Here is a 12,474-nt window from a genome sequence, read left to right on the forward strand (position 1 = left end):
TCCCTAAACTGGGTATTCCCAAAGGTAAATAACTGAGGCTGTTCCACTTGTTTATTTTCATATTTTCCATTTGAATGTATGCATTAGAATCTATTATCAATAACTCAGCATAATATCTATGTTGATGACTTTGTCCATTGGAATTGGAATGTGGAAGATAGGTATGTGCCAACATTTTATTCTATTTGAGATCACATGCTTTTCCCTCTTGTTTTATGGTCTATGGCAATCCAAATGACTGTTAGAAAAACCAATCTCAAAGTTTAGAATGGCAGAATGATAATATATTCATGAGTTGATTTATAATCTTGTGTTGTTTACATTGAAATATAAGTATAATAGGTTAAATTGTAGGTTCAATTCGGGGAGGGGTTAGGGTACATCTTGTTTGTGAATTCTTCTAATTTTTAAACATAAAGCATTAGTTTTTGGGTAGATTATTATATTCATGATCTTTTCCTTTCCACTGGTCTATTGGCAGTTGCTTTGTTAATGTGGTGTCTCAGTGCCTGATATACACAAAACCTCTTGCAGCCTATCTACTCCATGGATCGCATTCTAAAAATGTATGTTATCATTTCTCAGTAGATTTATCCTTAGACACAGGCATTGCAATATTAGTTGCGGCTTGCAAAAATAATAACCTATACTATTTGTTGGGTTTGCTCAAATTAGAAGAAAGACTAGTGCTTCATGTGTGAGCTTGAGTTTCTTGTCTCGAGGGTGAGAGGAGGAGATGGTGCCTTATCACCAATTAGAATACTTTCTAGAATTAAAAACATTGGCAATCACCTTGGATATGGAAAATAGGAAGATGCTCATGAGTTTTTGAGGTAACATGAATTGCAAAGTGCTTAGAGTCTTTCAATTTTTAAATCATACCGACATATATCAAGATAGAAATGGTCATAGAAAGGAGTATTTAAGGATATGCTAAAAATTATGTGCACACAAAAATTAATCTCCATTGATGTGCTTAAACATACTTACATGGCACATGCATGCATGCTTGCATGTGCTCGCGCACACACAGATTGATATCTTGTTTTTCTTTTTACTTTTAGATTTGCAGTTGATACTATGCAGTCGATATGCGTTGATGAAGCTATTGGAGAGGAAGCCATTCATCCAATAGCACATGTGACTATGTTCATTCAACAAACATTTGGTGGTTATCTTCAGTCAAAGGTGGTGCTAGTATTAATTTTAAAATGCAAAAATGTCAATGAACAAATACACATGATTTGTAGATTTTGACTATAAAATTTATTTCTATATAAGGAGTTTAGATTAGGGGAGTCATCCTGGTGAGCTGACATAGCGAGTCAACTTAAAGTGGAAATTTGGTGGGGCAAGTGGGGGTGACTTGGTGAGCTGACCTGGAGAGTTGGCTTAGGGGGTGAACTTGGTGAGTGAACTTAGAGAGTCGACTTGGTGAGCGTACTTCAATTTTCAGATTGGCAAGCTAACTTGGGGAGCCGGCCTAGCGATCTAACATGGTGAGTGGGCTTAAAGTGGCAACTTGGTGGGGCAAGTTGGTGAGATGACTTAGCGAGGCCACTTAGAGATGCGACATGGTGAGCTGACTTGGTGAGCAAGCTCAATGAGTGGACCTAACAACTGACCTTGATGAGGAACTTTGGTGGAGTGACTTGATGACTAAACTCAAAGAGTCAACTTGGCAAGCATACTTGCACTAGAACATTTGGGTTCATTTTTGTAGTGTGTGCCCTTGTTCACATCTTTTCTGGACATTGTTGCTATTATTATCAGACTATGTTAGACTAGTTTTATGTTGATGGATTAGTGGTATTGTTTTGAGACTATTAGACATTATGTTATGGATTCAGTTGATATATGATGAGATCATTTAGACTTTACATTTCATGTATGCATGATGATCATTATATTGCTTTCAGTTATTGTTGATGATTAGTTAGATGGTTAATTATCTCATGTGTTTTATTATGGATACTTACCCCATACTTGCATTTGTATGGTGTGTGTGTTTTCTTATTGTATGGCATTTTTGATATGGTTAAGGAAGGGAGTCATAGTCACCTGCTAGTCAGGATCTACACGATGCACCACTTCCTGCCATTGTCTGTTTAGCTTAGCATTATATATATTGTATGTACATGCATGGTTTTTTTGTAGGTTGTAAGTACCGGGTATCAACTTCCCTGAATTGCCAGGATGAGCGTACCCTAATATACTATCTCAATGATAAGAGAAGGGAGATAAATTCTCAAGTCTAAATCCCAAACCCTTAAACCAATTGTCCTAGTGAGTTAGGACAAGTATCTAGATATTTTACCCACCGAATGTGTCGAATGACATATTTCATGATTTTTAATCCTTTAGACTGATTTTGTGTGAATTGCTCTATGATGGGTTTTCATATTTTATCTTGGAGGTCTATGGTGATTTTTTTATTAATTAAGTCTTAATAAATAGATTTAATTAATAAATTAATTATTTGAGAAAATTAATATAAAATATCATGATCTTTGATATTTTGATTATAATTAATTAAATGAGGATTAATTGAGAATTAAATAAAAGAAAATTAGAAATTAAAATTAATAATAAAGTAATAAATAAATAATTATAATAAAAGTTATAAAAATTAGAATGAAAGTTATAAAAAATTAAATAGAAATTATATAAAAAGTAAATTGGAGTTATAAGCTTATCTAGGAGTTAACACACCTTTTCATTTCTCATATGTCAACAACACAGGGGTTAGTGCATCAATTAAGCACATGGTTTCTACAACCTTATGACTCATCTAGAAGGTTGGAAAAGAAACATGCTTAGTTGGTGACACCTTCTAGCTATTTTTAGAGACATTCTAGGTGTTTCCTAAGAGCTCTTTATATTTAGGCATTCCTAGAAGCTTAGACATAGCATTTGGAGAGCATTTGGAGCATTGGAGGACTCAGGAACTCTGAAGAAGGGAGGAGCTTGCTCTGCAAATTTCTAAGGAAGAGCGAATTAGCATCAGAATTTGGGTAGATTCTTGTGATTTTATTTATGCTATTTCTGCATCTTGCATTCCCTGTCTTCTTCGTGTCTTCCATATATGTTCTGAGGATTTTTCTATTTTAAATTGTATGCATTCTCAATATGGGTAGTTAAAGTTTATTTGAGAATCTTATTTGCATAAATCTGAAAAGAACACGAGGCTAGGGTTTAAATTGTAGCCAAAACCATTAGATGTATTATTGGATAAATTTGAGATCAAAAATTTATAGGAAAATTCTGAAAATTGGAATTTTTAAATAAATTGTGTATATATATGTTTATATTTTGAATTTGCATACATATATACATATATATATACAATTATATATATATATATGTATACGTGTCTATATGCTATGATATTTGATAAAACTCTGTATGTATATATATATATGCATATATATATACACATATATACCTTTATATATATATATATATATATATATAAAGGTATATATGTGTATATATATATGCATATATATATATATATATATATGTATGTATGTATGTATGTATGTATGTATGTATGTATGTATGTATGTATGTATGTATGTATATTTATTTAATTAAAAGTTGAATGAATTTTCGTAGTGAAATCTCATTAAAATCGCATCGTAATTTGTATTCGCGCATGATAATGTTTATTAAAAAATGTTATGAAAAAAAAATTAAAATTTGGAATGGGGTGGGAGGGACTTATTTCCCCACCCCCGCCGACGGCTATGACCATGTGGACTGCGGTACCGTAGAGTACTTGTAGTCTGTAGTGTACCTACGATCGCAATGTACCTGCAATCTGTAGGAAGCATATATAATTGTGACCGGCAATTATTAAACTCACCGTGTGTAATATGCGATTGTCATATGTTTTGTTAATTCATTTTTTTATAATTCATTTTTATAAAATGATAATTATATATGTACATGTATTTATATTTATGTATAAATATATATATATATATGTATATACATTATTAATAATAAATAATTAATATATTTATAAATGGTTGGAATTTAAAGAGTAATTCTTAAATAACAAATTATTTTATAGTGTTATAGTTGAGCAATATAGGTTCAATTTAATCTTTTTAATTTGAAAAGATGAATATGAAAAGAATTTCAATTATTATTTTGAAAATGATGGGGGTCATTATCATCAAAAGGTGTATATAAAAGATATTTAGAACATTAGAAAATTGATTCTAAGAGTTAGAGGGAAAAACCATTATTAGTCAATACAATACATGGGTTGAGAAAAAACATACAAAATGTTCTTCCATTCATTATCAAACTTGGAAACGTAAACTGAGACCTCTACATTTAATTCAAGTATGTAAATTTAGCAAAACCAAAATATGTGTTTGCATTGTGTTTTATTTATGCTATTATTTTGGGTTTTGGGTTGACTAGTGTTGACCAGTTATAGGATGTCTACCAAAGGCTTGGGGGTTATGTAATCGTGATGTCATGATGATGTTTAATCTCAATCTTTATAAACCCAACCATGGTTATGTGATGGAGTGCTCTATGTAATGTTTGTAATTATGGATTGTTATAGTTGAGATTCTTATGTATGAGACACTTGACTTAACCCTTTTTGGTTCATCGATCAGTTATCCTTGGTTTATTTTCTAGTCGCCATGATGGGACTGAAATGTTATTTTATGATGTCATGGTGTGACATTCTTGACTCAACCATTTTGGAGTCTTTGATCAGTATGATTGAGACATATTTTGGTTATTGAGAACCAAAGGATACTTTTGATTATCAGCGATACTTCAGTTGCCAATAGAGACCTGTTGTGATCATGATTTTCTATGGATGCTTGCTCATGGATATTTGATGCTTTTATGCATATTTGATGTTCTTATTATGGATTATCTTTTGTGATTTTGATATTTTATGATTCCATGAGCTTAGGGTAGGATATCTGCATGTAGTGTTAGGAAGTGGCTTGCAATGGAGGTCAAGGCCCTAAGAGGCTGCTAGGGTAACTCATTGTAAGTTGGTTAATAAGTGAAAACATTCACACCTAATACTAATTGAATGAACTTAAAAAGATAATTGTTTTGTTCTTTCCCATGCCTCGAGTGCTTGTATAGACTAGGATGGGAGTAGAGAGAATACATGGTTGCAACCTTGCATTCCATAGTATGCCTTGTCAGTATGAGAGGATACTAGTGGCCGCATGAGGATTAGTATGGACCAATGGAGTTTAGCTAACTGCTAGGGTAACTTGTACATGATATATGTGATGATACTTTCTTGCTTGCATAGTAGGTTCCTACATGTCATTGTGTGCCTCTGGGATTAGATGTCAATTTTTTGTGATGGAACCTTTGAGTTAGTATACTTTTAAGATTCCTAAAATTTTAGAGATTTATGCTATGTGTTTTGGATAGCCTGTTTGGGACTTGAGATTATCTCCTTAACATGGTGGGAGTGGACCACTTAGGTACCACGCAGTCGAGTGGTAGTGTTTTTCCACTCTTATCATTTGAGATTCATTGAGACATCATGGCTGATGCGTCCTTCATGATGGTGGGTATGTATCCTTTCATTGATGATTAGCATATGTTAGATGATGTTATCTTATGCTTTTATTTGCATGTTAAGATTACTTTTTGCATATGATGTAGTATATGTTAGGAGTGACATTCCTACCTATGTCAATATCAATGATCTCTTCGATAATTTGGAATGTTACACACAGAGGGATGGCTAGGGCCCACAATGGTCTAATGATGCTATTAATGGTTGGGAGGAACTGTGCACTTAGTTTATTATGTTTGATCTTTATGATGGATGTATATATCTTCTATGATGATGTATCATGTGTATCATGTGATTATCTTTACTTTGATGTATCATGGATTAGAATAGGATGATGTACCATATTTCACATATGTATATTCTTTTAAGCTTTTCATACCCTATGACATGTACAGTGGATGATTGAGCATTTGAGATGTAATGTATAAACATTGGACTTATCATTATTATCTCATGTGGATGTTGTATTAGATGGATTCAATAATGTTAATTGGTTTAGATGTAATTCAACGTTAAGGGATCCTTAAAGAATGTAATCTATTATGTATGTTATGTTTACTTTTAGATGGACATTGTTATTGCTTCCGTTATGGAGCATAAGTTATATGTGGTATTTACTTTCATGTTTTAAAAAAAAAATGCTACCAAACTTAGTAAAATTCTAGGTTAATTCTTTGGATCCCTTGGCGGGGCATTACAATTTTTTGACCTTTATTGGTTGAATTTCTAACCCAATTTTCAACCAAATTTGACCAACTCATTGGTCAAAAAAAATTTGGTTGAAATTTCGACCAACTCATTGGTACATGGTTTGTCTCAATCATATAACTAATTATATATTCTTCATATTAGTTATTGTCGGTATTTTTCAGGCATTCAATAAAATAGTTCACATGCCTTGTGTATGATATGACATTTTGCATGCATCCTGCACTCTCTTTCATCCAACTAATGATGGATTACGCAAAGTCCTCTAAAACCATGATGCTAAAAAACACACAATCAAATCCAAAATGAACTTGCACTACAAATGGATTGTGAAAATTTGATATTGGTAAACTTGCATACATGTCTACCAGGACAATCACAACTTAAACATACATTTTTCCTAGTAGACATGCATGCGAAATTAACAATATCAAATTTCCACAATCCATTTGTAGTGCAAGTCCATTTTGGATTTGACTGTGTGTTTTTAGAATCATGGTTTTAGATCACTTTGCATAATCCATCATCAGCTGGATGAGAGAGTGTAAGATGCATGTAAAATGTCATATCATAAGTAAGACATGTGAACTTTTTTATAGAATGCCTGAAAAAAATTTACACCTAGTTGTTGGTGGAAATTTCCACCTTCATTGGTCAAAATTTCCACCAACTCCTGGACTTTTTCTACCTTTGTTGGTGGAAATTTCCATCGATGCTTAAATTTTTTTCTACCTTTGCTGGTCGAAATTTCCACCTTCATTGGTTGAAATTTCCACCAACATCTAAATTTTTTTTCCACCTTTGCTGGTCAAAATTTCCACCTTCATTGGCTGAAATTTCCACCAACGCGCAAATTTTTTTTCTACCTTTGTTGGTCGAAATTTCCACCAACGTCTAATTTTTTTTTTCCACTTTTGTTGGTTGAAATTTCCACCTTTATTGGTCAAAATTTCCACCAACGTCTAATTTTTTTTTCCCACCTTTCTTAGTCAAAATTTCCACCTTCATTGGTCAAAATTTCCACCAACACCTAAATTTTTTTTCCACCTTTGTTGGTCAAAATTTCCACCAATGTGCAAATTTTTTACTACCTTTGTTGGTCAAAATTTTCACCAATTCTTGTTTGAACCCATCCAATGGCTTTGGTAGGTTTTCAACCAATAGATAGGTCAAAATTTTGACCAGAAAAATATCCACGGTCAAAGTTGGTCAAAAATTGGTCAAAATTTTGACCAATAAAGGTCAAAAAATGAACCCAAATGTACTAGTGTGGTAATGCAAAAACCCTCTAAGGTGAAGGTAAAACTATGGTGGCAATGACACCCACAAAATCTTCACTAGTGTAGCAATAAAGTTGTGCCTTTTAAGGCTACAATATTTTGATCACTTCAAGTGATCTACCTTGTAAGGGCTCTTCCCTTTCAAAAGCTAAAAGAATTGCTAGGCTCTACCTTGATTAAAGGATTTTTACATCACAACTAAGTGAGTACGTTGTTAGGAGATATACAAAAGCCTAATAAAGCTACTTTTTTAAGAGATTTAAATCTTGAAACACTTGTTAGAATTTTTAGTATCTGATCCATTAGTTAGCACTTCAATGCTTGATAATAGATCTCCTCTATGCAATATAATATCACCTTACTATGATAGATATTATCTATCTTTGTTCAAAACTCTTCATTGCACTGCTTGGTCTCTTCTATCCTTAACACTCTAATTCACCTCCAAAATTTTGCATACAATCAATATCTTTATCCATACATACTCACACATGCTCATACTCTTGAACTAGGTCACAGAACCTCCTTCAATAGATATTCTAGTGAACCTTCTAAATCCAAATCAATGATCTAGATTCATTTCTTTTGGTGCTTAGTCCTTAAATTTTTATGATTGGTGGATTGCCTCACATAGGGATTGATTATCTTCTTTCAAATGTGTAATCACCTCCTTGATTACCTCCTTGATCTTAAAATATGCTTAAAACTCAATAAAAATAGTTTACCTTAGATTTTGTGCCATTCTAAACAAATATGTTAAACTATGCTACTCGACACTTACATCATACTAACACATGGCATAAATGGTTTCATCATGTTGCCCCTTGGCTTTTACTATGCTCTATATAAACTAAATGACCCATCCTCTATATCAATTGGTGTCAACTACTATCCTTGATAAAATTAGTAATCTCTAGAAAACTCAATTAACTCTAGCTTGCTCGACACTAACTACTCCTCAACACATAACTTGGAATATTTACAAGTCTTCAATAGTTAGGTTGACCTATATAGGATGATTTATTCATAGTGATCACTAAATAACCCTACCTTTTGAATGACTACATGTTTTACACTAATGGACAACATGACTTAGGGATAAAAAATCTTAACACATCTACACAATTATCCTCAAGGGCTACCTGATCAATATCCCAAGTCTTTTTTAGGTTCTCTACCACTTGAATTTCACCATACAATTCATAAGCTATTATCTTAACTACTTGTAGATCTATTGTTTTAAAAAAATCATAGGAATTATTTGATTTTTCAAACATGTTCAATTCATTTTGCATAATCTCAAGCTTAGGTGATTGTAAACTTTACAAGGGCAAAAATATATATATATTACCCTATCTCTCTCCTTTTGTAATACACTATTTTTATCATATGACTTGTTCACCATCTTGTCAAAGTTTGTAACACTTTGGTTGGACCTCTCAAATATTTCTATAGTTTTCTCTAACTTGTCTTCTTCTTCCTTAAATCACAATATTCACATCTTGCACATGTTTGATTAAATTACACAAGTGATATGCAATTTATTTGCTTCATCTACACATTCCTTAATGCCTTTAATGTTATTATCAATAACATTTACACCATTTTCTATAGAAGCACATACTTTAAGGAATTTTTCTACCATGTAGTTTTGTTCTGCTTTAGCCTTAGAAGACTCTTCTAGTGAAGTGAAAAGTGCATAAAAATCATTAAGAAACATATCTAAATTGTCTACAACATCATTACCTTGAAATTTTATTTGAAAAGTTAATTCCTTATTTATTCTATCCAATTCTTTGCTATGGATCCTTGTATCAGTTTCTATTTTCTTTTTTGAACTCTCCTTGGCCTTAGCAAATGGCATCATAGAGATTTTCATTAGAGCTTCCTCATAATAGTGCTCAAATTCTTCATCCTTGTTCATACTAGAAATGAATTTACTCAATTCACTTTCCAATAATGTTTCCATGTTTGATGAGGTGGGTGTCACTATCAATTGTTCATTTTCTTTACTTCAACCTCTACTAACAATAGGATCAACATGAGTTATTGTGGTCTAATATGATGGTGGATTAATGGATTTTTACCTTGTTCAACTATATCAAAATTTATTAATGAAGATTTTCCTTCATTTTTCACCTTCCTTATCTCTTCCTTAGTTATAATATCTAATTTTTCTTTATTCTCATCTTCCTTGTCTCATTCTTTTGCATCACTTATTCCTTCTACCTCATTGGTTGTCTCAAACATAATGTCCTAAATTTTAGTATTGAAAATGTCCATGAAATATTTTTTTCTTTCTCGTACTCCTCCTGTGATGTATCAAGTGTAATAGGCACACCCAAATTAAAGAATCTTGGTTTCTTGACAATACTAAAAAATTGGCTAATATACTCTAATTCCTCAGGAGGATTCATTACAATCTCTCTAATAAATTTACCAACTTAGGTGTTAATGTACTCTTACAATAAATTTCATCAACACCTCCACTAGTGCCTTTTCAATTCCTTCTAAACTTTGTTCATACAAACTCACAATAATCTTAATAATTCTCATATTTGTCCTCATTTTGGGTCTAGATTTACCTAATATTTATTTTTTATTTTATCTACTATATCTAGTGTGCATAGATTAAAAAAAAATTATTCTCTTCTTTGGTCATCTTCTAATCCTAAATGTCTTCTAACATCTAACTTATCATGTACAACATCTAGTAGACTATCTTTTGTCTCTACCAAGTTTCTTTTGAAGTTTAATAAATACCTTATGATAGAATTCTCAATAATTGGTTGATCATTATCTTCATACCTTGCATAATACTTCTCAAACTAATAAATTTCCCCTCTCTCTTTATTCTTCTTGTAATCTTCTTTATGTATGGCTTCCACTTCTTTCTATCATCCTCCTTTCTTGGTATGTCTTCTCTGTAACTTTGTCTTTGTCTTTAGCTTTCACTGCTCTTTACTATTTTTTTGTAGTCTTTTACTTTGTGACATTTTCCTTCATAGGACTAGGTCCTTGAGCTTTATCTAATTTCCTTGGTGTATTTGTAGGTTCTAATTTATTGGGATTCTCAATCTTCATAGGTGGAGTTATGCTGGAAGAGTTTGTTGTTTCTTTTCAAGGTTTTGGTCTGACCTCTATCTCAAAAAACACTATAACAAGTGTATCTTGTACCTCCTATGGTTTTATTTTCTCACTTGTCCCACCTTTTGTGCCTTTGTAGTTTCTTTTCTACCCTTATTTAGTGTTGTCCATTGTTCTTTTATCCCTTATTTCTCTACTATATTCTCCACAAACTTCTCTACTTTTCTAACTTGAATAACTTACTATGAAGGTTCCCCATCTTTCTGCACTAGGGTCTCTTGGTGATGCTAGAATGACTTTTTCATATTACTCGATCATCTCATAATTTACATCATAACCCAATGGATGGATCCAAATCTATCTAGATTATACTGGCCCAATGCAAGTGAAATATATTTTAGGAATCCCAACTCTTTGTTTCATCTCCCTTTGGAATCCCTTAACTAAACCAAATGGATTACTAACACTATTAACTTTGTAGTGCATTCTGTAGTGCTCTTTTATTACTGCTACTATCAACTCATTATCTCTCCATGCATGAGGGTTCATATTAGGAAATTTATGAATTATTTGAAAGACCATAGGGAGTATCAATGGTCTAAATCTAAAAGTTTATGATTTTTCATGTTTAATTCTTCTCATGTTCTCTAACAATTATTGCTTGAGGATATCACATACATCAATGTGCTCATGTTCTACTATGATTTTGTATACAATCTAAATTACCCATGCTAAAACTAAATCATACTCATTTCTATAGTGCATCTTGTAACCCAAAATCTTGGTAATATTAATTTGCATCTAGTTGTCCTTTATCTATGATGGTCATGACATGATTATCCTACTTAGCTTCAATTTTTACTTTAGCTTTATTTTTGACAATTTTGGTTGCAATTGGTATAATGCTAACATTTGAATTTAAGTTTAGTTTTTTCAAATTTTTGAATTCATCCTTAAAAGTCTTATCATCATTGTAAATCTTACTCAAATCATCCCAAATATCAAAATTCCCTATGGTTTCAATTTGCACTATATGTGTAATGCCCCGCTTAGAGATTCTTGGAACACAAGGATAAAACATGCACTGGATATGTTTTTTCTTAAGATAAGTTACTTAACAACAACATAAAGAAACCAAGTGCAAGAATGAAACATCTAATAAAGATAATAAAATAGGGAACATGGCTAAACTCACATGTTCACTTACACAAGTGGAAGTCTTATAAACACTTCCAAAGATCCCTAAGCACTAAACCATCACTTACAAACCAAAGATAACACTAATAATAATTATTATTATATATATATATATATATATATATATATATATATATATATATATATATATATATATATCTTAAGTATATGCCAACTTATACTTAAATGATATATTTTATACACCCTCTAACTGATATGTTTTGACCTAGGAAGATGCAAGACCCAAAAGGGTATCAAAAACTATAAGTTGCATCTTATCAAAGTGTGTGCAAACACTCATTATTTACCATGCAATGAAACAACCTGATTTCTCATGTGAGTTAGGGTTAGCTATGATGCAAGTATTCTCCATGAACCAAGTGAGTCACCCATCTAGGTTCACATGAGACCTCTCTCTTGCATGCAAGTATACACATACTCACACAAGACTTATCTTAGTCACATTAGAGAATGCCCTTCCCAGGTGAAATAAAATTGATAGCAAGAAAATAATTCAAGAATGAATGCAATAAACATGAAACCACCACATGGGGGTGTATTGGATCCACATAATTTGAGGAACACTCACTCAAGAGCATCTAAAGCATAAAGAAGATATAG

This window comes from Cupressus sempervirens, chromosome 5, assembly GCF_028749045.1.
Source record: "Cupressus sempervirens isolate cs-2001-9-10 chromosome 5, ASM2874904v1, whole genome shotgun sequence".
NCBI classification, from domain to species: Eukaryota; Viridiplantae; Streptophyta; class Pinopsida; order Cupressales; family Cupressaceae; genus Cupressus; species Cupressus sempervirens.